The 27,883-nt window shown below is 40.0% G+C and overlaps 1 pseudogene; it reads right to left on the reverse strand.

Moving 5' to 3' along the window:
• Positions 1 to 20,486, reverse strand: part of LOC110944406 — a 47,393-nt pseudogene extending 26,907 nt beyond the window's left edge.
• Positions 20,487 to 27,883: the final 7,397 nt, after the last annotated feature.

Genomic DNA, 27,883 nt, shown 5'->3' on the forward strand with positions numbered 1-27,883 from the left:
GATGAGAGCTTCGAGGTTATACTGAGCCTGGATGTTTCGAACACCTATCACGTAATTCTTTCTGCTGAGGGCGTCTGCAACTACATTCGCCTTGCCTGGGTGATAACGGATCTCACAGTCGTAATCGTTGAGAAGTTCTACCCATCGGCGTTGACGCATATTGAGTTCTCTCTGGTTAAAGATATGTTGTAAGCTCTTGTGATCGGTGAAGATCGTACACTTTGTACCATACAGGTAGTGTCGCCAAAACTTTAAGGCAAAGACAACTGCGCCTAGCTCGAGGTCATGGGTTGTATAGTTCTTCTCGTGGATTTTGAGCTGTCGAGATGCGTAAGCTATAACCTTGTCTCGTTGCATGAGAACACAGCCAAGTCCAAGGTTTGAAGCATCACAATAGACAACGAAGTCATCGCTTCCGTCCGGCAGTGTAAGAACTGGTGCATGGCACAGCATGTGTTTGAGGGTTTGGAAAGCAGTCTCCTGCGCGGTTCCCCACACAAAAGGCTTGTCTTTATGAGTAAGGGAGGTAAGTGGTACAGCAATCTTTGAGAACCCTTCGATGAATCGCCGGTAGTAACCGGCTAATCCGAGAAAAGAGCGAACTTCTGACGGATTCCTTAGCGTAACCCATCCCTTGACTGCCTCAATCTTTGCAGGATCAACGTGTATACCCCGACTATTCACAATGTGACCCAGAAATTGAACCTCCTCCAACCAGAACTCACACTTGGAGAACTTGGCGTAGAGTTGGTTTCCCTGAAGCAACTCGAGAACCAATCGCAAATGCTGCGCATGTTCGGCCCTCGATCTGGAATAGATCAGGACATCGTCGATAAATACAATGACGAAACGATCTAAGAACGGTTTACACACGCGATTCATCAGATCCATAAAGACCGCGGGTGCGTTGGTCAAACCAAAAGGCATGACAACAAATTCGTAGTGGCCGTATCGGGTTCGAAAAGCGGTTTTGGGTATGTCTTCCTCTTGAATCCGCAACTGATGGTAGCCTGAACGTAGGTCAATCTTGGAGAAACACTGAGCACCTTGTAGTTGGTCAAACAGATCATCGATTCTTGGTAAGGGGTATCGGTTCTTGATGGTCAGCTTGTTCAATTCCCGGTAATCGATGCACATTCGGAACGACCCGTCCTTCTTTTTGACGAAAAGGACTGGTGCGCCCCATGGAGAAGTGCTCGGGCGAATGAAGCCTTTTTCAAGTAACTCTTGGAGTTGGTTTGAGAGTTCTCGCATCTCAGATGGAGCGAGTCGATACGGAGCTTTGGCCACTGGGTTGGCTCCTGGAATAAGGTCGATTCGAAAGTCGATACCACGACTTGGAGGTAATCCAGGAAGATCATCAGGGAACACCTGAGGAAATTCTCGGACAACAGGAACATCCTTGACTTCAACTTTCCTTTTCTTGTCCGTCTCTGCTACAACAATGTTGGCCAAGAAGGCTCGATATTCCTTGCGGAGATATTTGCGAGCTTGAAGACAGGACATGAGCTTGAGATCTTTTGCAGTAGTTTCACCATAAACACATAGAATATCACCACTAGCTAGCACAAAACGAATCATCTTATCGGAACACACAACTTCAGCACGGTTTTCACGAAGAAAATCCATGCCTACTATGACATCGAAACTTCCGAGCTGCATTGGAATGAGATTAATCGGGAATATATGATTGTTGAGCTCGAGAGTACAATCACGGAGCACAGAATTGACAGCAATGGTTCTTCCGGTAGCGACTTCTACTTCGAAGGGTGACGAAAGATAAGAGCGCTTACGTCTAAGAAGTTTCTCAAACTCAAATGACACAAAGCAGTTATCGGCTCCAGTATCAAACAAACATGATGCATATATACCATTCACAAGGAACGTACCATTGACCACGTTGTTATCAGCTTGAGCCTGGCGTGCGTTGATGTTGAAAGTTCTGGCGTGAGCGGCTTGTTGTTGAGGCTGCTGTTGTTGTTGCTGGGGTTGTTGAGCTTCTTGTTTCACCACTCTGTTCGGGCACCGGTTTGCGAAATGGTTAGGGTCACCACATGCAAAGCAGGTCCGAACATTGTTTGCCGGGGCCTGTGCAGCTTGAGGAGCTTGAGGAGCTTGAGGAGCAGGTAGCAGGGCTTGATTAACAGCGGCTTGAGCTTGCGTTTGACGAGGACCATAGCGGCAATTCGCAGTGAAATGCCCGTAAACGTTGCAGTGGGCACAGTAACGGCAGGCCACACCCACCGGGTGATGATAAGAACATGTAGCACAGAGTGGATGGGGGCCGGTGTACGCACGCTTAGCCGGCGGCGCATTGATCACTGGCGCAGTGCGCTGTGGTTGTTGCTGTTGTGGCGGTACTAACTGAAGAGGAGCAGCATTGGTTGCGGCGGCGCAACTCTTGTTCTTCTTTCTTCTTCTCGAGGACTTGGAGGCTTGAGCAGTAGGGTTGTCGGTTGATGCGGTAGTAACTTGATGCAACGACTTGGATGGCTTATCCCAGACACCAGCCTTAACTCGCTTGTCGTTAATCTCGGCAGCGAGTAGGTAGGTTTCCTCGATTGATGCGGGTTTGGCGGCGAACACATAATCTGCAACACAATCCGGAAGAGCACGGATGTATTTCTTGATGGTCATCTCGGGAGTCTTGACCTGGTCTGGACAGATAATGCTCAGTTGTTTGAAACGGGCGGTGAGACCAGCGTTGTCGCCCTCCTTCTGCTTGATGGTCCAGAACTCATCCTCCAACTTTTGGCGTTCGTGGGGAGGACAGAACTCGTCCAGCATGATAGCCTTCAGTTCCTCCCACGTCAACTCGTAGGCAGCGTCGTTCCCGCGCTTATTCCTTTCGGCTGTCCACCAGTCCAATGCCCGCGACTGGAAGACACCGGTAGCATTGAGAGTTCGAAGATGATCCGGGCATCCGCTTTGACGAAGGGTAACTTCCACAGAGTCAAACCAGTGAAATAAGCCGGTAGGGCCTTCTTCACCGGTGAACTCCTTCGGTCCACATGCCTTAAATTGCTTGAAACTCAACGGAGCTTTGCTGGGTTCAGTGAGGGTTCGGGATTCTTCCGACGACTTGCTGGTGTTTTCGTACACCTCACTGACAGCTTTTGCTACAGACCTTGAGATGAGCTTGGCGAGACGTCGGTCTCTCTTTTCCTGACGGGAAAGATTTTGGCGAGTTCTTGATGATGACGACATGGTCTGCAATAGACATCGCCATAGGGCTCAACACAACGAATTCGAATCTCGCACGTCTTAGTTTACTAAAGCTTAGAATCACGTCGCATCTCACGTCACGTAACGCATATAAACACATAATCATAGAGGCACATAAGCACAGAAGCAATTAGAGCACATAAGCAATTAAGCAAATAGAGCACTTAATTTCCTAAACACGTACGCACTTTTATCACAGAGGATGTCAGAAAACAGAAACCTATAACCACAAGTCGAGTGTCGTTCGTTTTGCATATCGGGTAGCATCACACTGTATCGCCTAACTTAGTCGTATAGCGTAGCATAGCACACTGGTTTCGTTTAGATCACATCAACAGGGAATTGAATCGAGATAGGATAGCAACAAAGGTGACGCAGATTGATAACAAATGGAGTAACCAACGAATCTTAAAACACGTAAACAGGTAAATCACATAAAATCAACGAAGCAACACTCAAAATCGGAAAATGGATTGTCTGCGGCTACTAGACTTTGACTAACCATGGCAATTTAACTATTCACAGTTGACTTGTCGTCACTTTCGGCTCTAGGGGACATGTTTCTGCCTCGATTCTTGGGCATCATGCATGCGCATTCTAGGCCATACTCGTGAGTTCAGGTCGTTGGAGTCCGTCAATTGCCTTGGCGAGATAAAATAAAGTCGGAATAACTGCCAAGGTTAGGGTTTCACCCCTAGCTCAGCAATTTCTTCCTTGTTTTAAGAAAATTTTAGAGGAAAATTTTCATCAAATTACGGGTTTCAGCCCTGATTTGGTATAATTCTCCCCCGTTTGTTGATAGAAAATTGCACAAAATAATTGGCAAAAATTTGTAATTTAGGCAGGAATTCGCGGGTTTCACTCCTAATCCCGTCCAAATTACAAAATTTGGCTCGGAGTTCGGATGTAATGATAGAATAGAAGGAAACAACATAAAATAAGCACATAAACTTGGTCTCTTGGTTCCTAACTATAGTCTAGGTCTCTAAGACAGCGATCCGGACTAGATCGTGTCTAACCTAATTCCCTATAGTTATGGCTCTGATACCAATCTGTCACACCCCAACCGATGGCGGAATCATCGGGGCGCGGCACTGAGCGAAACAGATTGTTCAGAAGTTTCCACAACAACTATCATACAATTCAGTTATATAACACGTCCCATACCGTGTCCCAAATAATAACAAGTTATCATAGAAATCAACTAAACAATATGGGAACTGTTCCGACAACTCAAATTCTTAATTATTACAGACCGAATTAAATATTGTCTTAAGACTTCTAGACGGCTAACTGTAGATCTTACTGACTACAGGTGCCAGTACAAGATCTACAGATAATTATGACCCTGGAGCAGGTATGTGGACACTGTCCTAAGGTCACAGGCTCCTAGAAGCTTATTATTGCCTCGCTTCCCTAGCACGCTAGTAGCTTAAACACCTGTCACATACGTTAAAATAAAAGTCAATACATATAATGTAAAGGTGAGTACACAAGTTTGATATAGCATATAAAGTTCGAAAAGTTTACGCATAACCAAGCACGTACACAAGGGCAAACGATGCATGTAAATTATCAACATGGGACCATCGATACCAATGACTTCAAGTTGACTGTCCGAGACAGTTCGCAATACATGATTACCACCGTAATCCATGCAAGTAATTGTCCTTAGCAACCCCCGTGTGAACGGGTGCTGAGTCCAAACTATAGTACTATGTTGCTAAAGCAGGTAGATAGCACTCCACGTGTAAACATAATAAACAGCAATCATTTAGACAAGTAATACATGCAAGTAGGTTAGCGTTCAAATAGTTTGTGTTGTTTGTGAATTTGATAGATTACGTATGTAACACCCAAAAGTGCTGAAAGCAAAAAGGGATCGAGTATACTCACAGTGGTTGGTTGTGGATTGAAAGGAGCACTGAGAATAGGTTAGCCTGAATAGTTCGATAACACAACGATGAGTAACGCGGAAAAAGTAAACAATGTACTTGGATCGAGTAGGCCATTCGATCGGACAGCAGTTCGATCGAGTGGGCTGTTCGATTGGTTTGGAAGTCCGTTCGAACATCCATTCGATCGGCCGGCTGGCTCGATCGGCTGGTTCCTTCAAGTGGATTGTTTCTTCCTTTGATGTGAAGGATGTGTTTGTGTATGATGGTTTGTACTACCTTTCAAGTTGGCCAATCGAACAGCTGTTCGATCGGTTAGCCCAACCGATCGGCTAGCACTTCATTGTTTTCAAATATGTCACTCGATCGGTTGGCATGCTCGATCGGGTGACATTCCAATGTTTCGAAAAGTCTAAGTGTTTTGAAGTGTAGTATCTCATGATTCGAGTAGTAATGATCACAATCGAGTGGCTCGATCGATCGAATAGAACTCTGTCAATATTACACTTCATGAGTTTGTGGGACTAAGTGCTAGTCGATCGGTTAGCCTAGTCGATCGGCTGGCATAGTCGTTCGGTTGGGCTGTTCGATCGAACAGCCTAGCCGTTCGGCCAGCTACTCGATTCGGTTAACCTATCACTTAACACTTGGTTATTCCCGTTAATTGTTGATGTTTTAGAGATATTTTGACTACGAGTTGAACCACAAAGCTGAAGTCCCTACTTAGTCTACTGACTCGAGCAGGAATCACCCAAGCTCGGCCAGAGGCGGTTTGGAACTTAAGTTTAACGTTCTACCCGAAATCGGTATATCTCTCGGTAAAACCCGAATCTTGAACCATGTGTTTGTTTAGAATGGTTTGTAAATCGGTTCAAGTCTCGTTTTCACCTTTTTGAGTGTAAAAGAGTTGAAAGATAGATGAAAACCCATCTTCCAATCCTTTTCCACCGTGAAATGTTAAGATCTTTGGAAGATTTTAGGTTATTTATGTGGAAATCGGTTAGATCTAAGTTATTCATGGTGGAATGATGCCAAAACTTAGTGTTCTTGAAGAACACATGATGACATCACCCAAGAACACCTAGATCTTGGTGATTTCATGGATGAAATCCAAGTTTTGAAAGATAGAAAGATGTAGAATCGATTGATGAACAAAAACGTACAAGGATTAGAGCAAAATACTTACCGGTTTGAGAGAAATCTGAGATTTAGTGAGAAGAAGAGGCTGGTCGGTCAGAGCTTTTCCAAAAGTGGAAAGTTTGACAAGGACAACCCTATTTATAGGCTTCCAAAAGAGGAAAGGGTCAGCTGATCGAACAGCATCCCTGATCGAGCAGCTGCCCGATCGAACAGCCTGTTCGATCGGCTAGCCTGTTCGATCAGGTTGCCCTGTTCGATCGGCTAGCCTGTTCGATCAGGTTGCCCTGTTCGATCGGCTTGCCTGGTTTTGAGTGTTTCGCGACGATTTTTGATATTTCGACTTCGATGAACGATGATTTGAGAATGATAGAATTCCTAATCAAATTACTTTTAGTCCCAACTACTATATCTAACATACAAGCATCCTTACAACCATTTCGGGTTCGATATCCATTGAGTTTGATTCACCTTTGAGTCTTGATTGATTTTGATTGATTCACCACACACTTTAACATAAAAAAAATAAACATGCACAAGTAACACATAAGGCACACACACACACGTATAAAAGTACTAAAATCCCCACACTTGAGTTTGATGATTGATTTGATTAGCTTGATTATTGATTGACTAGCTTTATTGCATTGTTACTTCCTATCATTCACAGTCGGTCGTTGATTCACAGTTCGATTATTGGTCGATTAGTTTGATTATACAACACTTACTCCAAATAATATGAAAATCAAAATGAAACTAAAATGAAATTAATCTTTATTGATCTTTAATTCCAATAACAGTCAACTCTTGACTTTGACTTTTGGGAAAACACGGGGTGTTACAAGTTCCAGCCATGGGCAACAAGAACACTAAAAATGCTAGAGCATTTGTTCTGACGGCAGATGACGCCAAGATGATTCCAGACGTGATAGCCGGTACGTTTTTAGTTAATGATGTATTTGCTAAATTATTATTTGACTCTGGTGAGAACCAAAGTTTTATTAATACTTCGTTTTGCAAACTTCTTAATCAATCATTAACTAAACTCCCACAAGAATATCTAGTAGAAACAACAATTGGGGAAAGCGTTAGGATTTCTGAAATCTTGCAGGGAGCAAGAATAGAATTTTTAAATAAAAAATTTATGGCAAACCTTTACCCAATGAATACGGCAGGATTTGATGTTGTATTAGGAATGGATTGGCTAATAACCAATAAAGCCAGTATTTTATGTGATCAAAAGTCAATTGAAGTAAACTCACCAAAAGGTGAAAATATCACAATTAAAGGAGATAAGCCATCCAGATCCACAAAATTCATCTCTGTGATGAAAACAACAAGTTATATAAGAAAAGGGTCTTTAGTATATTTGATTTCTATGGTGACCAACACTAAAGGAAAAGAACTGAAAGATATTCCAGTAGTATCTCAGTTTTCAGATGTATTCCCAGAAGAATTACCAGGACTACCGCCGGACAGGGAAGTCGAATTCAGAATCCATCTACCACCAGGAACAGCACCAATTGCCAAAGCACCTTACCGTTTGGCACCCGCAGAAATGCAAGAACTGAAGAAACAATTAGACGAACTGTTGGAGAAAGGATTTGTACAGCCAAGTTCATCGCCATGGGGAGCACCGATATTATTCGTTAAAAAGAAAGACGGGTCAATGCGAATGTGCATCCATTACCGTGAATTAAACAAGGTCACGATTAAGAATCGGTATCCATTACCAAGAATCGATGATCTGTTCGATCAATTGCAAGGAGCTCGATTTTTCTCAAAAATCGATTTAAGGTCAGGATATCATCAACTAAAGGTACAGGAAGAGGACATTCCTAAGACCGCTTTTAGAACAAGGTATGGCCATTATGAATTTACTATCATGCCATTTGGTCTAACCAATGCCCCAGCTGTATTTATGGACATGATGAACCGAATATGTAAGTCATATTTGGATAAATTCATAATCGTTTTTATAGATGATATTCTCATTTACTCTAAGAGTAAAGAGGAACATGCACAACATTTGCACGCACTTCTAAGTTTATTAAGAAAGGAAAAGCTTTATGCTAAATTTTCAAAATGCGAGTTTTGGTTAAAACAGGTACAATTTCTTGGACACTTAGTTAATCATGAAGGAATTGATGTGGATCCCACCAAGATCGAGGCGATTACCAAATGGAAAACCCCTGAATAACCAACCGAGGTTAGAAGTTTCTTAGGATTGACCGGTTATTATAGAAGATTTATTCGATATTTTCTAAGATAGCCATTCCCTTGACTAAGCTAACCTGTAAATCTGTTAAGTTTGAATGGGGACCGAAACAAGAAGAAGCATTTAGAATTCTTAAGCAAAGATTAACCCATGCACCCATACTAGCATTACCAGAAGGAACGGAAGACTTTGTAGTCTATTGTGACGCTTCTAGGTTAGGTTATGGATGTGTGTTGATGCAACGTCAAAAGGTTATAGCTTACGCATCTAGACAACTTAAGAATCATGAAGAGAATTATTCTACCCATGATTTGGAATTAGGAGCTATAATTTTTGCCCTGAAAATTTGGAGACATTACCTTTACGGTAGTAAGTTTACCATTTTCACAGACCATAAGAGTTTAAGGTATGTTTTCGGGTAAAAGGAGCTGAATATGAGAAAAAGACGCTGGATGGAGATACTTAGTGATTATGATTGTAATATCCAGTATCATGCAGGAAAAGCCAATGTGGTAGGTGATGCTTTAAGCCGAAAGTATCATGAAAAGCCAAAAAGGGTACGTTCTCTTAAATTAAATCTACAAGTAGATTTAAATGAGCAGATTAGAAAAGCACAAGAATCAGTAATCAATGATGATACTGAAAAGTTAAAAGGAATGATCAAGGAATTAGAACAGGGAACAGATGGAATTTGGAGATTCCATAAGAAAAGAATGTGGATACCTAAATTAGGAAACCTACGCCACCATATATTAGAAGAAGTCCATAAGTCTAAGTATACGATGCATCCTGGAAGCGATAAGATGTATCATGATTTAAGAAAGAATTTTTGGTGGATAGGAATGAAAAAGGACATAGTAGCCTATGTTTCTAAATGTTTAACATGTTCACACGTCAAAGCTGAACATCAGAAACCCTCAGGTTTATTGCAGCAGTTAGAAATGCCAGTGTGGAAATGGGAATTGATAACAATGGATTTTGTTACCAAGCTACCCAAAACAAGAAAAGGTAATGATACAATCTGGGTGATTGTAGACAGGCTAACTAAGTCAGCCCATTTCCTACCAATGAAGGAAACTTTCAGTATGGAACAATTAGCTAAGTTATATGTAAATGAAATAGTTTCATTACATGGAATTCCTTTATCAATTGTTTCTGACAGGGATAGCCGATTACCTCTCATTTTTGGGCAAGTTTCCAAAAAGCAATGGGAACCAAGTTAAATCTAAGCACAACTTATCATCCTCAAACGGACGGACAAAGCGAAAGAACGATTCAAACAATGGAAGATATGCTTAGAGCTTGTGTAATTGATTTCGGAGGTAATTGGGACGATCACTTACCCTTAATAGAATTTTCTTATAATAACAGTTATCACACCAGTATCAATGCTGCACCATTCGAGGCACTTTATGTACGAAAGTGTCGAACCCCAGTCTGTTGGGCAGAAATTGGGGAAAAGCAACTATCTGGACCTGAGATAGTACAGGAGACAACCGACAAGATCATTCAAGTCAAGGAACGACTGAAAGCAGCACGTGATCGACAAAAGAGCTACGCAAATAATAGACGAAAACCATTGGAATTTCAGGTAGGTGACAAGGTATTATTGAAAATCTCTCCTTGGAAAGGAGTAGTCAGATTCATCAAGAGGGGAAAGCTAAGTCCCAGGTATGTTGGACCTTTTGAGATTATTAGAAGAATAGGATCTGTAGCCTATCAGCTACAACTGCCAGAGGAAATGGCAGGAATACATGATGTATTTCATGTATCTAATCTCAAGAAATGCTTAGCTGATGAATCGCTGATAGTACCTCTTAAGGATATAGAGGTAAATGAACAACTTAAATTTGTAGAGAGGCCTCTACAAATTGAAGACAGGAAAGTCAAGAACCTCAAGCATAAGAGATTAGTTCTGGTCAAAGTGAAATGGGACTCCAAAAGAGGACCAGAATATACATGGGAGCCTGAATCAGAAATGCAAAGGAAATATCCACACCTGTTCCAGTAGATCTCGAGGACGAGCTCTAAAACAAGGTGGGGAGGATATAACAACCCTCCTAATTTTTTCGACACCTCTAATATATTTTAGAAGCCCCAATATGTCCTAAAATATAAACCTTATGCGAAACCGAGCCCAAAATGCGTTAAAACATTAAAAATTAAATAAAAACGAAAATTTTTGGGCTGTCGCGGGGCGCGACGCCCCTTGGTCATTTCCGTCGCGAGCCGCCAAGGCCTAGCTACGAGGCACTCTCCAGAAGCCGCCACGTGTTGACACGTGCCGAAGCTAGACCGCTGACACATCGAAGCTACGGCCTACGACCCCTACGTCGCAGGGCGCGACGCCCTGCCCCTGATCTCGTCGCGGGGCGTGACGACACGTCAGAACAACCCTATAAATTTGGAGCTCGGGCCTTCAGTCGAAACTCGCTCACGATCTTTTCTTTCTCTCAATTTTCACGTAGCATACATTATACTCGGGTATAATATCCCCCTAAATAACGAAGTTCTGCTCCTTTGTAAGTATCATAACCCCTGGATACGTATTAGATACTCTGCCCGATTGATCTAGGGTTCCGTAACGGCTGTCGTGGTTCTGCCCGACGTAGTCGTTGGAATGCTGTCTCGGGGAGGGTATTACTAATGTTAAAATGAGTTATTATACTAACGCGTGTGCATTTGTGTAATTTATAGATTGTCACCAGGAAACCCTTACAGAAAACCTAAAACAACAATGTGAGTAATCTTCTTTTTGCAAACTGTTTTTACAAAACCTCACACGATTAATTATATATTAAACAGTTATTGAGTATTTGTAAGGATACAATTATCGTCGGTATGTTGGGGTTTTGTATACAAAATTTGTTATTACCTTGCGAGGAGTAACATGACCACAAGTCGGGTTGACAGTACCGTAGGTGGTAAATGGTAATTGATATGACTTGGAAACAAATGTAATTGCGTGAACGCCCTCAATACTGTACAATGGTTTTTACTTAAACTTGATTGAACTGGGATTCGCTCACCAGTATTTCCCACTGACAAAATATTTTTAAACGCGTTTCAGGTAACAAAATGTGAAAGCCAAATAGAAGCCAGCTGGACAACACTGAAGGCTTGGAAAAGTGGCAATAAGGTTACCTAAAATAAATAGATGTTTTACTAAATAAAATAGGGTTTATCCCTATGGAAACATGTGTATTTAAACTTGGGATCTTTCCCATTTGTTTCATATTATAAAAGCGTGGTATTTTACTCTGATAAAATATTTTCCAACTACGGTCCTGATGTTAATTCTGCTGCCAAAACTGACAAACACCAGATACCACCGAAACTGGCTGCGGCCGCCCGTTCCCGGGACAGTTATGGGACGGGGGTTGCGACAAAAATGATATAACAATTCTTTTTTAATAATGAAATAAAAGTAAATAGTATATTAATACAAAGTTTGGTTTTCATGATAAATAATTTGTTTTATTTAAAAATATATGAAATTAACAATTTTAACTTGAGGATAATATTTTATTAGAAAAATAGAAGGATTCTATTCGACATTCAAATTACGATATGATTTAATATTAATTTATTATTTATTTAATTAATATAAGACAAATATTAAAGAATGACGGGAAAATAAAAAATATATAGGGAAAATTACGAAATTGGCCAAAGACCAATTTGACTTATCAAAATGGCCACCTCCTGCGTCGGTGGAACAGCGCATCACTGATCCCGATGCATGTGATGCGTCTGCAGGTCTTGTTTTGGCGTCTTTGATTAGGTGATTGACACGTGGCGTTCCAGAAGGCGGACGCATCGAAGGTGTCTCCCAGACGCCCCCCTAACTGCTTGTGTCCGGCTCCTTGCCAGGCGCCTGGCTCAACCCTCTCCCATCGCTAGTCCCGATGCCTCTTTTCAAACGCCTCCTTTGCGTCGCTAAAGCATGCTGACGCCTCCCATGCCTCTGATTCCGACACTTCGGATGTGTCGCTAACGCCTCCTGCGTGTCAGTTTTCGAAGGCCTTTGCCGACGCTTCCTATGCATCGCTGGACACATCCCGAGTGTCAGTTTTTCTAAGGCCTTTGTCGACGCTTCCCATGCGTCACTGACACATAAAGGGTCAGTTTTGAAGGCCTTTGCTGACCCTTCCCATAAGTCTCCCGACGCTTTAAGCTAAGACCCAGTAATATAAAATATTTAACTGTTTTTACAGTTATAGGGACCCATTACCCACCAAAATTTATCAACATTTTTCTGCTATCAACTGCTTTTGTCTTCAACTTTTACCTTCAAGTGAAACGGCTGTCAGATTTGTCGTTTACACCGGTGGCAAGTGGGAAATTGTTGACGGGAAGCTTGAATACGTAGTCAAAGCAGATTCATTTAGACGTGGCTTTGAAACTCTTACAACGATTCTGATCTTTCTTTTTTTTTTTTCAACCTTGCTGGAAAAAAATCCCTACGAGTTGTTTAAATTATATGTGGTGTAAGAAGTTGGCGTTGGTTCATCTTCTTGTGCTCCTTCCAACGATTTCAAATGTCCGGATTTAGATGATTTTGTTTTTCCTACTGATGAATTTAACGCAACAGATAAACCAGAATTAAATGATAATGATATTTGTCCGTCTGAAAATAAATGTCATTTTTACGAAGATTATACTTTCCGTAATAAGCAGGAAATGAAAATTGAATTTGGAAAAATGTGTATGTCTGAATGTTTTTCGTATAAAGTAGACAGATCATTAACCACTCGTTATGAAGTATCTTGTGTTGAAAAAAATTGTGAGTGGAATTTTAGGGCAGCTAGTCGGTAGTCTTGTGATGTTTTTTTATCTTAAACATTTTAACAATAAACATACATGTTCTAAGACGCAGACACATCCACACATGCGTCAGGCAAACCCACAGGTGGTGTGTAGCTTATTAAAAGAACAATTACAAGACAGTGGGCACATATACCGTTGCACCAAAATTGTAAAGGATTTTAGAATAAAAGAACATGTTAATTTATCATACATGCAAGCGTGGCAAGGAAGATGCAACACATTAGAACTTTTGCAGGGAAGTTCAACAAGTTCTTTTGCCGAACTTCCTATCTACTTGTTTAACTTGGAGAAGGCTAATCCTGGCACAATGACGAACATATTGACTGATTCAGATAGTCGTTTTGAAATGGTATTTGTCACCAAAGGTGCCGTGGTAAGTGAAACATTATATTTTTAGTAGTTGGATATTTAATCAAAAAATTATAGTAAACGTTACATTAAAATAAAAAAAATAATTAAATTTGACAAAGAATTTTAATATCCTATTGCTTTTAGATTCAGAGCTTTCTCAGAAACTTGAGACCAGTCATTATCATAGACGCGACCCACTTGAAAGGTGAGTTTAAAGGAACAATGTTTTTGGCTGTTGGCTTGGACGTAAACAATCAGATTTCGCCTATTGGTTACGGCATTGGTAAATCTGAAGACGGTAACTCATGGACCTTGTTCCTATCAAAACTCAAAGATTGTTTTGGTGAGCATCCAGATTTGGTGATCATTTTTTACTGTGCAAATTCTATACATTTAGCGGTACGGGACGTGTTTCCGCAAGCCTTTCACGGGTTGTTTTGTCGGCATCTGATGGTCAACCTTCGTCTACCGTCAAACAAAAAAAGGAACACGAGTCTCTTTGGTGGAAGACTTCCAAATCTTACAGGATATCCGATTTTCAAGAATCGTTCGACGCTCTATGTGCCGCAGTTCCAAGAATACGGAACATTTTTATAAATATTGGGTTTGAGAAATGGTCAAGAGCACATTGTACTGGCAAAAGATATCATTATATGACATCTAATAGTGCCGAGTCAATGAACGCATTATCCAGACATCATCGGAAATGCCAATAACGCAACTTATAGAATTTTTACAACAATCTGTCCAAAAATAGTTTTATGATCGCCGGAACCAGGGAATCCATGGAAAACACTTGCTAACAGAGTGAGTTGAGAAAATATTCAAAAGAAAATTGATGGTTCTAGGTTGTGGAGGGTTGCTGGCATTGGTGTTAACAGTTTTGACGTTGAAGACAGTGGAAAAAGAGGTTTAGTTGGTTTCTCTAATGGAACATGCAGTTGTCGGGTTTGGCAAGTATCTGGGTTACTTTGTGGGCACGTATCGAGATTTTTAGGTGAAACCGACTGTGGTCATTATGCGATGCCATGTTATAGTAACAAAGTTTATAAATCTACGTATGCAGAATAGATAAATCTACTCTCTTATAAATCAGAGTGGCAAATACCCGATGGACTGGTCAATCTGCAACCACCGCATATTACCAAACGGTAAGTCGGTCTTCCCAAACAAAACAAACAAATCCTATCGCGAGGAGAGGAACCCACTCCCGTATACTACGGTCGGTGCAACACGTATGGGCCTCGTCGTAAAACTTGTTCACAACCGACCAAAACCCAGAGTTCTTCCCGACGCGTCGCAAAAACACAACCAGCACCCGTACAAGTGGAACCAGAAGAATTTCAGGATAATGTATTTCAAAATACCTTCCCCAGCTACAATTTGGGGGACTTTCAAAATACCCACCAAATTGTAATTATAATGCTATGAACCAAAAGTTTCTTTACTCAAGCCACTCATAATAAATATTAGTTAGTTATCCTCATAATCTTAATTAAATATATATTTTATTTCTACCAACATATTTCCTAGGTGCTCAACACCTTTAAAAAATATGTAACGTTTTACAACTTGTTTCTATATCTACAATTGATAAATACTAAAAGTTGTAATCGATTATTATGTGCTGCACACCAACGACGTTTTCTCTTTATAAAACTTATATATTTAAAGAAGCTGTAAATTAATTTCTGTCTTAATTTATAAAATTTAAAACATCCTTCACCTTAACAAAAAAAAAAAAAAACTGAGTTAGTGATTTGGATGAAAATTTATAAAATTATATGACAAAACTATTAATTTTTTTCTAAAAAACTCCATTTATATTCTTTTTTATTATATATGTAACAAAAATAATTAAATAAAAGAAATAAAAAGGGTTTGAGTAAATTGCCAAAATCGTCTCTGTGGCTTTATATTTGCCAGTTTCATCCAAATATCCTCAACTTAACAGAAAAAATAAACTAACTTAGTGGTTTGGATGAAAATGACAAAAAGTTACAAACGTTGGGGTCAATTTGGTACAAAAGTGTCATTTTGGACGAAAATGGCAAACGTGCCGAAACCTCAAGGACGATTTTGGCAATAACTCTAATCTAATTTATTAAAAGCATGCATATTATTGTAAAGAAGTACATGCATATTATTTAAGGTCTAAAAAACAGGCTGTTATAAGACGGTCTCGTTGGCCCAGCCCATGCCTTGGCCTAATTTAATGCCCTACAACGCAATACTTTAAAAATGACGCAACATAAATTTGAGCCTTTATAATTTCTTTCTATATTAGTCATGTAACATACTTGGGGTTTATTACTAGAAATATTTAATACTTAATTAAAAGATTTACATCGTTCGTTCTTAATTTTTACATCAATTACATATACACTCTCCAGTTATCTGACTACTCTTCCCGTACAATTCTTGCCCTTGACTCGATATTCAGTCCTCCAATACTTTATATCGATGTTAGTCCATGCAACCTACATTCACCACAAACATGCACATCATTAAAATTTGATAACTACAATTCATAAACTATCATACGCAATTAAATGACCATGTCGCATTCTTTCTATCCATGCAAGTCCTTTCGATCGTTCTTCCACGTACAATCTAGCATTCCAATTCCTCAAAACTTCGCAATGGATTTCAATAGTATACTTGAAAATATTAATTCATTCTCAAGGCATATGATTAGCAATTTAATACTCACACGTTTTGAAGCTACGTGTACTTATATTCAAGCCCCATTCCTTCCTGTGCCATAATACTACATTATGCCTACGTATATCCGTGTGAGTACTTTTAGTCACCTAATGCATACCCCCTTACATACGAACATTTATACGAGCTCCTACGTAGCACTTACACGATTCATTATGGTTTATTGGCGCGTCCTAATAATAACCTCCAAGTAATAAAACATGAATGAACAACTTACATCCATACTTACTCCTATTCTTGATTACTTAAAAGTTTCACATATTGGAAATAAATAAAAACTATACATACATACATACCCACGTACTAAATTCACTTTCCCCACATCATCGCTCTCACACTTCGTTAATACTCGCACGTCATAAACGTTTGTAGGTATTCCTCGGGTACGTTTTAGGTTTTAAAAAGTGTTCCATACTTACCCGTAACCTACCAACCTATTTGGTAGAGTTTGGGGTCCAATATAAAGACGTAACGAAGCTCGAAGTGGGTTCACGAGGCCATAATTCAAAGAAAAACAAAGAATTACATAAACTTAACTTTTGCATCAGACCTCCACTGTAAGCTACGGTGGCTGTCGTAGCTTACGGTGGCCCCAAAAAGCTTACGGTGGCATTGAACTGCCTTACGGAAGAAAGAAGGGTCCAGCACCCATCGTAGCTTACGGTGGGCACCGTAAGCTACGGTGGTGTCCAGTTCAGCCATCCAACTTGTTACCAAAATCCTCATAACTTGTTCGTTTTGCGTCCGAATCACTTGGAACTTGTTCTTAAATATCCGTAAAACAATTCCTTACCTATTAGACTAAGAATCCTCACCCCGGGTCCTTAATCATTACGAATTTCATTACCGTTACCTTACTTATACTTATTTATTCGACTCGTTTAATCCCATCAAATTGTCTTCGACTTAGATAAATACCTTCGTTTAACAAGATCAATACCTACCTTAATACCTTCATTCATTACATAACCATACATGATTTCCCCACATTCATAAACATGAAATACTAAGAAGTGAGTCGAAAGTCACTTACTACATAATTTCGACACCATCTGTTTACTTCAATTCTTACTTACATTAAATGTAGCGTTCCGAACTCAACATTGTCCAATTCTACTCATTCGACCCATAACCTTAATACAATCTTTACATGAGATTCATGATATGAACGAAATATAAAACTAGAGAATTAAATATCATGCACATTACATGCTACTAAATTCGTTAGAGTGAAAACTTACCTTTATTTGAACCTTCTTCTTTTATTCCTACAATTCTCAAAATCAACTTACTTTAAACCTCATGTCACAATTACATTGGTTTTCTTGGTTTAAAAGCACTATCATCCAAAGTTTCTAAATTCTAACATGGTGGTGTTGTCTAACATGAGTTTCACTTCATTCAAGCATTTTAACAAACACTTGGAATGTGTACAACTAATTAAGCATAATGTACAAGCATCATAAACATAATATAACCATTACAGATCATCACCATCATGAACACCAAATTTCATAAATTTTCTATGTAACTTTCATTTCAAATTGTTTCTAACTAACAATCCCTTGTCATGAACACTATCATACTTAATCATTAAACTAATTAACATAGAACTTCTACATAATTCTTCTCATCATCACACTTTCAAGTGGGTTTTCATATTCACTATCAATTTAGTCAAATTCAAGCATCAATCATGTTCTATTGGTGTTTTCTAATCCTTATTCATACTAATTTCACAAAAGTTTATGGATTTTTGAACACCCGTCACATTCAAAGTCATCAAACATCAAAATTCTACTTACCTTGTGTTCAAGAATGCACAGATGATCCAAAATCAAGACATGCATGAACTCAAGATCACATCTAGGGCTTTAATTTGCTGAATTTATGATGATTAGGGGTTTTTCCCCCTTTTCTCCTTCATGATCCACGCGACACACACACCTACCAGTGTGTGTGTTTGTGTTTTAATTCCATTTAACCATTCAAGTTGCATTTTTTTATCATGTTTGCCCCCTAAGGATTCAATCCTTTATTATTTTTGGCTAGTTTCTTTCCTTTTAATTTGAACCTTACTTATATATATTAGCCAAGATAGTAATTTTTATTTATCTTTCTAATGTTAGTAAATCCTACACAAATTCTTACTATTAACATGAACACACACGCACACATATATAAGGATTATATGTGTTATAACTTTCTTGTAATAAATTTTATGTTAAACTACATTCAATTTACATTTTGAGATGTTACAAATCTACCCCCTTAAAGGAGGGTTCGTCCCCGAAACCTTCTTTATCCTTACTTGGCCAATTCTACTCCCAATCCATTCATCTTTTTCTTCATAGTGCTCATTACTTGCGACTTAAATATAGTGGTAGGATTCGCTTTCAACCATAAGAGTATATCTTGTCCTCACCCTAGAAATCAGGCGTTAATCTTTCAGACATTCCCATTCATCGCGGGTCATGCTATCCCCAACTCACTCATATAACAAAGAAAATATTACATTCTGGGATGAGCCCCTCGAATACTTATAGTGGTTTTAACTTGGCGTGCTACTTTAGCAACCTTTCTAGGCACTTTCTCTAACACGTAATACCTTGGATCATTTACTGACTCAAGTTTATTGACATCATTTGAGTTTAACGCTACCGCTGGATATTTATTATCACTCCATTGCCGCTTATCTAGGGCAACCTCTATATTCCATTACTAATGTCGTTCTGGGTTTCTTTTATACCCCCAAATTCTTACTAAAAAATTTTAATATTTCCTCTTAAAGACCACAATTGTGGGTTAAAATTTTCCTCCTAAATTGGCCTTTAAAGGTCATACATTACATACTATACCATACTTATTTTGCCGTTTGTTTATTAGTGGGTAGCATTCTATCTACCAATTCTTACTTATCAATCATGAGCTAAACATTTTACTGACCTCGTCTTCATTGCGTAAATCAACGATCCGTAAGCCGGGTCAATCCGCTTCTTCATAATACCTTCCGTACCAGGATTGATTTCATTCATTCGTGTGCTAAGTTCCCGCTCTTGTGCATCCTTTCATCAGCTCTACTACTTTTATCACGCCCAGAATTTCACCATTCTTATCTGTAACATTTAACAGTTAGCACATATCATTCAAATTCCTTTGAGCATGGCGTTTATCATATTATCTTGTTTACCTACTAGCCCTTCTATATTTCTTTTAAAACATTAGTTCGTTCGACCCATTCATAATGGATCAATACATGACCATTCCGTAACATATCATTTTCATTTATTTATTCAATTTATTCGGTGTTAATTCACCTATATTTTTCCATTTATCCTTAACTTACTAGGCATACTACATTATACATTTCATTGCTTACGTAGTACTCTCTCATGAGTTAATTTCCAACATGTCTATTACGTAACTTATTCAATACTCTTCTCAATTAAGGTTTTTCTTGCTACTGCAACTTTCGACGTTTTTTGCTTGTTTAATAACCGAACCTTTCATATTATTTTACTATCCTAACTAGAAAGTTAATAATCTCAACTCTGTTTGGACTTACAGAAAGCCAATCTATTAATGCACTCTTATTTACGTTTTATTAATCAACTATGACTTACCCTTTACGTATTTATTCATGCACTTAGTCAAGCGATATGGTTATCCCGACATTGCTATTTTTATCGCCTACCCGCTATGTTATACTTACTTATGGATTTCAGTCTTTTCATTTATACATATTATTCTCATGTATTAAGTTTGTATTTGCCTACAAAATTATCTTTCTTTCATTCTTTGTATTATTTTATTTTTGAATCCGTCAATGGATTCAAACCTTCCATTCTTTCGTGCTTAAATTCCTCTCTAGTCGAACCCTAAACTCTTACCGAAAGCATAACCTTTCATACTTACCTGGCGAAAGTCAAAACCACTGACTCATTATCCGTACCTTGTGTTGGTTATCTCCTCTCCAATTTATGGCAATGCATGCCCACTCATAACGCTTACCTATAAGCATAAACTTATCAAAACAAAACATTAGATACATGGTTCACATGGCGATTACCATTTGACCCGCATGACTCATTCGTCCCTTTAACCATTCTTGCATACAAACATGTTTGTAGATATATATATATATATAAATTAAAGATCGACACATGTAACACCTCGAATTTTTGTGACCAATGATGTGTTAACACGTGTCATTTGTTTACACGTGGCATCTATAATAAATAAAGGACTAATTTTGACAAACCTTGAAAGTATATAAATTCGAGGGTTATAAATGTCAACAAGGGTAAATATACTGTATAGTAACCCTAAATAATGCTTGAACCTTCAAACGAATAAATCATAGATCGTACGGAAACGAAACGCGGAAGAAAGTGAGGGATTACGAGCTATAGGGGTTAACTGTGTCAACATGTTTAATATTACCTCTGAGTGACCCTTTAACGTTCCCAAGGCTTCGTAACAGTATTATACGCTCACTATAATATACTGTATAAATTCCGCGAAATTCCGTCTTAAAACGAGAGAGTTATACTCGAATTCGTATGAGAAGGGTTAAAAGCGTCAATAATGAAAGTTAAGGCTTTCTGAATAATTAATAAATAAACCGGGGACTTAACAACGCGGGTAAATAACACGAGGCCCCTATCGGTAAATAACCGAGGGCCAAACCGCAAAGTTACCCCTTCAAACCCGAAAGGTCAGGTAAATCATTACGAAAGATTTCGTTATTAATTACCAGGATTTCGTAATCATTTCAAAAGATTTTAAAAATCTGAAAAACAGGCCCCACGCGACCCGCATTGCATTTGTGGTTAAGTTGAGGCGGGCCGCGAGCCTCCTCTTTTACTCGTCTGGTATTTAAATCCCAGGCGGCCCGCATTAGAAACGCATGGAACTCCCATGCGGGCCGCATTAGACGCCCAGATGCAGAATACTTGTAACTACTTGCCTTTTGGAGCATTTGAACGACCAAACATCAATCAATGAGGCATGGGTGCCCCCTACTCGACCCATACACCTTAGGGACACCTGCCCATGATCCATGATCAAATGTAGGCTGAGTTGTGATGATCTTGAGGTCCTTTGAGCACTATAAATAGCAATGTTGAGGTTACAACATTCACACACCTCAAACAACTCATCTACTGATCATTCTAAGCTCTCAAGTCCTTTTCTCTGCTCTATAAGCAAGAACACACTTCTGTAAGTCGTTCATAACCATTTTGGTCATACATTTCCATAGTTTTAGCCTATAAACACAACCGTCGTAACTAACGGTTGTCATTACAATATCTTGCAAATGGTTCAGTCTTATGACGGATCAAAAGTAGTTTTGAGTAGGTAATTATGTGGGTAATAAACCTCTAAAAAGGTTCCCCCTGATCACCACTCTAACTATGTCAAATATCGAGTCAAACGTGCGGTTAAAAAGTCAACAGAAAGCTATTTTAGCGATTTATGCATAATCTGTAATGTATATGTTATGAAACCTGTTTTGACACTTGTAAAATATGATAATAAGTATATAAACTTGTTTGCGCTCGTTTGAATCGACCATTTGCTATATTGAACCGGTTCGGAGCCGTATGTCGCAAAAGTTTGACTTTTGCTTTGACTTCAGTTCTGACCCGTTTTAGTGAGGTATAGATATGCCTTAGAACTCTCTTAGGACCAGGTCACATGTTGGTATAAATCTCTGTGATCGGTTCATGAGTTATCCGAGTCTTTTACGTATTTCCGCCATTCGCCTAAAAGTTGACCGTAACGGCCTTTTGAAATTAAAACGAGTATTTAGGACGCGTGAACGGACCAGAACCTTGCTTATTAAATTATAAGCATGTCCTTAAAGTTTCACGTCAATCCGAGGTCTAGAATGAGAGTTATGCTAAATGGCGCATTTAAAGTTAACTTTAGTAATTAACGGCGCAATTAGCATGACGACCATCTAAACCAAGATTTCGTCACCAAAACTTTTACCCACTGTATTAAAATAATATTTTGGAAATTTTAAAGATTTTTAATAATTTTTACCTCGCTCATAACCTGCGGTTATGGCTACGGTTCGGTAAATACCGAATATGCCCTTTTCGGCCAAAACATGAGTTCTACAAGGTCTTTTGACCCGATTCCAGTTGCTACTGACTTTAAATAATAAATAAAGTATTTTAAGCTTTATAAGCTGTTCGGGAAACTCAGACTTCCTGTAGAACTCGAAAAGCTCTTTAAAAGTCTTTAAAATGACCGAAAAGCCCCTACGGGGCATAATATTAACTTAAACTCGTTACGGGCGTCACGGAAGGTATCCTACTGATACCACGACCCATTTAAGGCATATTGACTTAGGAAACAAGCGTACGACTCTCATGGTTAACCGTTTCGCCTATTACGCGCACGGTTCGGCTTATGAAACTGGTTTTTATACTACGGTTTTACGCAAACGTGGTGTGTCTATAAATCTTTAACCCGGCACGACCCGGGCTACTGAACGCATAAAAGAACATGTAAAACGTTCACAAGATTTTATTATAATTTTCCCAAGTTATAAAAGAGTTTGTGCCTTGTGCATTCAAATCAATTTTAATAAACATTTTCAAATGTGTCAGTTGAATGTATTTACCAGTGTAAACTGACGTATTTTCCCCAAAAAGATTAAGTGCAGGTACTAGACGAAATTGGCTGGTATTAGCTGCCTAAGCATCGTACATAGTCTCGCAAACTCGATGCTGCATCTGAATGAACAGTATTTTATTATTTTTGATCCGCTGTGGATATATTCAACTTCTGTAATACATTTGATATTACAACCAGAGGTTGAAGTTTATATATTTATCTTAAGCTTCCGCTGTGCATTATATAATTGTGTGGTTTGACTATATTGTTGCCAACATCGTCACGGTAATCCCCCACCGGGCCCACCGGTGAGACACGTGGAAATCGGGGTGTGACAGGTTGGTATCAGAGCCAACATTGAGTGAATTAAACACTATCCTAATGTGTTTAATCTCAATGACACAATTGCACATACTTGAGTCTAGACAAGAACTTAGGACAAATTCGGATTGATACTCCTTTTTGTCTTTATTTTCAATTCAATTTTTAATAAGTTTTGGAGCAGGAAAATGCCACCCGTTATATTCCGAGGAAGAGGAAGGGGAAGAAGAGGCCGAGGAGAAATCGTGACACATCACGATAACGAGGCTGGACCATCTGGTACAAGACATCCTTCGATGACACGGAGCGAAGAGCCACAACGACGAAGAGATCTCTACGAACCCGCGAGGCATTCCACTTCGCACAGCTCGACGCCATCCTACCGGCACTCCTTTGGGCCAAACTCAGAAAATGATCCCAACAACCCACAACCTTCCTTCATACCTCTACAGCGTTCGGTATCGCACCGAAATTACGACGACCCTACTCCCTACTACATAGGTCAGTTTAATCCGGCTGACTACATACAGGAACCTTCAGGTTTTGTTCCACTAGGGCCACAAGATCATTTCTCCGAGGACCATATGGATGAAGATACTGATCCAACTGAACCTGCGCGTGGTACGCCCACGCATCCGATAGAAGTCTCTGATGGGTCATCCTTCCATGGCACGCCCTATCAAGGACCAGACAGTTTTCAAGCGTTGTTTGACCGACATGAGTGGTACTACACGCCACCGCAACAGACATCTCAACAACCGAGACATCCACAGGATCCCTCTGAGGATTCACGCTTTGAGGCAGTTACGCCACCACATCCGCCACCGGCGCAACCAGTAATACCTGATCCGCCAAGGCGTAGGAGGACAAATGCTCGTATGTCTACACGAGGAGGAGGGGGTATCCACTTCAGCACTCCTCGACATTCTAGTAGTAGCCACTATCCGCCACTACAAGAAGAAGGACCTTCAAGTCCTATACAGGAGGCGAACTCCGCACCAGCTGCACAAAATGCGCCACCATTTGGGTATGACCAACCCATACCTGCTTACACGGGTCCAACGGCTTACAACCCGTTCGAACCATCACAAGCACAATACAACTACGGCTATGAGCGCGACCCATATGTGGTGTCGGCTAGATATAATGCGCGCTACCCTGACGGAGCACATGGAAACATGGGACCACCGGACTACTCAGCTCATGGGTATCCAATACCTCCCAGACCTCCAGTTCCGCATCAAGCGCCGCAACCACGTTTCTCTCCTCCTGAACAGGAAGAAATACTCCATCGACTAGATCGTGTGGAGAGAGAGTTCGAAGAAGAGAAAAAGAGCCACCGAGGATTTCTCAAAGGCTTGGCGAACCTACTAAAGGGCAAAAAGAAGAAACGTGACCATTAGCCCTTAATAGTTGTACGAATGTAATTTCTACTTTAAAATAAGTCCCTGTGTGGACAACTTATAGTATTTCAGTCCCTACGTGGGCTTATCTTTTAGTCCTTACATGGACACCTATCTTGTATTAGTCCCTGCGTGGACTTGTCACTTATTTTTAAACCTCTATGGAGGTATGTACTATTTGAAAGACCCGTTTAGGGCAACATGTAATTGTATTTGAGATTATGGAATGTATGTTATGAGTTTTGTTTTAATATGTATAAAATAAATCAAAACCATTCCTTTTATATTGATCTGCCTAAATAAAGAATCTTAAAAGGTAAAACCTAGCTTGGTGTCTTTTAAGATCCAGTCAAGATGGTACGACCTAATTGAAAGGATTCTGATTCCCTGTTAACCTCTGTACGCATGTTAACAATCATGGCAGATGTGATTCGTTAAAATCACGCACGTCATCCTTATACAATAATCCTTTAAGGATTTCAAAACCCAACTAAATGATTTGTAAATAGAGGGTTAAATCACCAATGAAGGTGATCAATATTATTAAAACATCCATTAGTGATGTAGTGCCTACGGGCCAACCTTATTAAAACATCCATTAGTGATGTAGTGCCTACGGGCCAGTATTATAAAAACATCCATTAGTGATGTAGTGCCTACGGGCCAACCATATTAAAACATCCATTAGAGATGTAGTGCCTACGGGCCAACCTTATAAAAACATCCATTAGTGATGTAGTGCCTACGGGCCAACCTTATTAAAAACATCCATTTGAGATGTAGTGCCTACGGGTCAACCATATTAAAGCATCCATTAGAGGTGTAGTGCCTATGGGCTGTAATAAATGTCTTATAAAGACAAAAGGCAGTGGTAGTCTATGACTCTCTGTCAGAAAGAGATAAAAGAACTACGGTTCAAATCTCTATGCCTATGATTCTCTGAAATCTCGGCTAATATTATAAAACATCATCATGATTAGGCTTTATGCCGCCAATACTATTTATATAGCTGAAATAGGATATATTCAAATCCTAATATGTAATGAAATAATAAGTTAACCAAATATGGTCTCTGTACCATGGTTGACAAATTGTCATAAAAAGACAATTATATAAAAATCTCCTGAATAAAATTTTGTTATCTTCTGTAACAGATTCAAGTTACAATGGCGGATCCCAACGGAGAGAATAGCCATACTAATGATGATGAATACGACAATACGCCAGTACATCTGACAGGCGCACAACTGAAGGCTCTGATTGACAATGCTGTTCAGGCAGCTCTTGATCGTCAATATACTGAGTCCCAAGGCAGAACCGTGTCAAAACCACCCTCTAAACCAAAGACACACTCCAAACCACCCTCTGAACCCAAGAAAGATGACGACAAACACTCGTCCACTGAGCACAGCGTTCATCGCGATAGAGAATATACTGATGCATCCAGTGCTAAGGGTTGCACCTACAAATACTTTGTATCATGTAAGCCCCGGGAATTTACAGGGGAGAAAGGTGCTGTTGATTGCATCACCTGGCTAGATGAGATGGACACTATTGTGGACATCAGCGGGTGTGCAGCGAGGGATGTGGTGAAATATGTGTCCCAGTCTTTTAAGGGCGAGGCCCTGGCATGGTGGAGGGCGTTGGTGCAGGCATCTGGTAAGTCTGCTTTATACAAAATGACGTGGGAGGAATTTATTGCTCTCATTAAGGAAAACTACTGCCCTCAGCATGAGGTTGAGAAGATCGAGGCTGACTTTGTGTCACTAGTGATGACGAACCTGGACTGCCAGGCTTATTTGACGAGCTTCAATACGATGTCTCGCCTGGTTCCGTACCTTGTGACCCCAGAACCTCGAAGAATCGCCCGTTTTATTGGGGGCTTGGAGCCCGCAATAAAGGCGAGTGTAAAGGCCTCTCGGCCGACGACCTTCAGGTCAGTTACTGACCTCTCCTTGTCTCTTACTTTAGATGCTGTCCGTCTGAGGACACTAAGGAGCAAGGAGGCTGAGAAAAGAAAACGTGAGGATGATACCTCACGAAGATCAGGGAAGAAGCACCGTGGAAACGGTGAAGGCAAAAGAGGGTCGGAGGCGAAGAAAGATGGGCAAGCTGGTGAAAGGCCCAACTGCAAGATCTGCAAGAAACCCCACTCTGGGAAGTGCAGATTCGCATCGAACTCACAGTCGCAATCAAAGACTCCTTCCTGTGGACTATGCAAGTCCAAGGATCATAAGACTGTGGAGTGCAAAAAGGTCAAGGATGCAACTTGCTATGGTTGCAACGAAAAGGGGCACATCAAGAGTAACTGCCCTAAGTATGCCAAGAAGGCGGAAGAAACAAAGAAGTCAAATGCGAGAGTTTTTCGCATGGATTCAAAGGAAGCGGTTAAGGACGACAATGTGCTTACAGGTACTTTTCTCGTAAATAATATATTTGCAAGAGTACTATTCGATTCTGGCGCCGATAAATCCTTTGTAGACCAGAAATTTTGCCAACTACTAAATATGCCTATCAAAACCCTTGATGCGAAATACGAAGTAGAGTTAGCAGACGGCACGATAGAAACCGTCTCAACTGTTCTAGAAGGATGTGAAATGTCCATTAGGAACCATTCTTTTCCTTTATCTCTACTTCCCTTCAAATTAGCGGGTTTTGACATTGTGCTAGGCATGGATTGGTTATCCCGTAATCAGGCCCAAATCATTTGCGGCAAGAGGCACATAGTGCTAAAGACTCCGAGTGGTGAATCACTTACCATTCGAGGGGATACGCAGTACGGATTGCCCGAAGACGTATCTATGCTGAAAGCTTCAAGGTGTTTGAACAGAGGCTGTGTAATTTACATGGCTCAGGTTATAATTGAAGAACCTAAGCCGAAGATCGAGGATCTTCCTGTCATTTCTGAATATCCCGAGGTTTTTCCTGAAGAACTACCTGGTTTGCCACCAGATAAACAAGTGGAGTTCAGAATAGACATCATTCCTGGAGCAGCTCCGATAGCAAGAGCACCTTACAGGCTAGCTCCAACGGAAATGAAAGAACTGAGGACCCAGTTGGATGAACTGCTGGCGAAAGGTTTTATCAGACCTAGTTCATCTCCCTGGGGAGCTCCTGTCCTGTTTGTAAAGAAGAAGGACGGATCGATG

Source organism: Helianthus annuus, chromosome 6 (assembly GCF_002127325.2).
Source record: "Helianthus annuus cultivar XRQ/B chromosome 6, HanXRQr2.0-SUNRISE, whole genome shotgun sequence".
Lineage (NCBI taxonomy): Eukaryota > Viridiplantae > Streptophyta > Magnoliopsida > Asterales > Asteraceae > Helianthus > Helianthus annuus.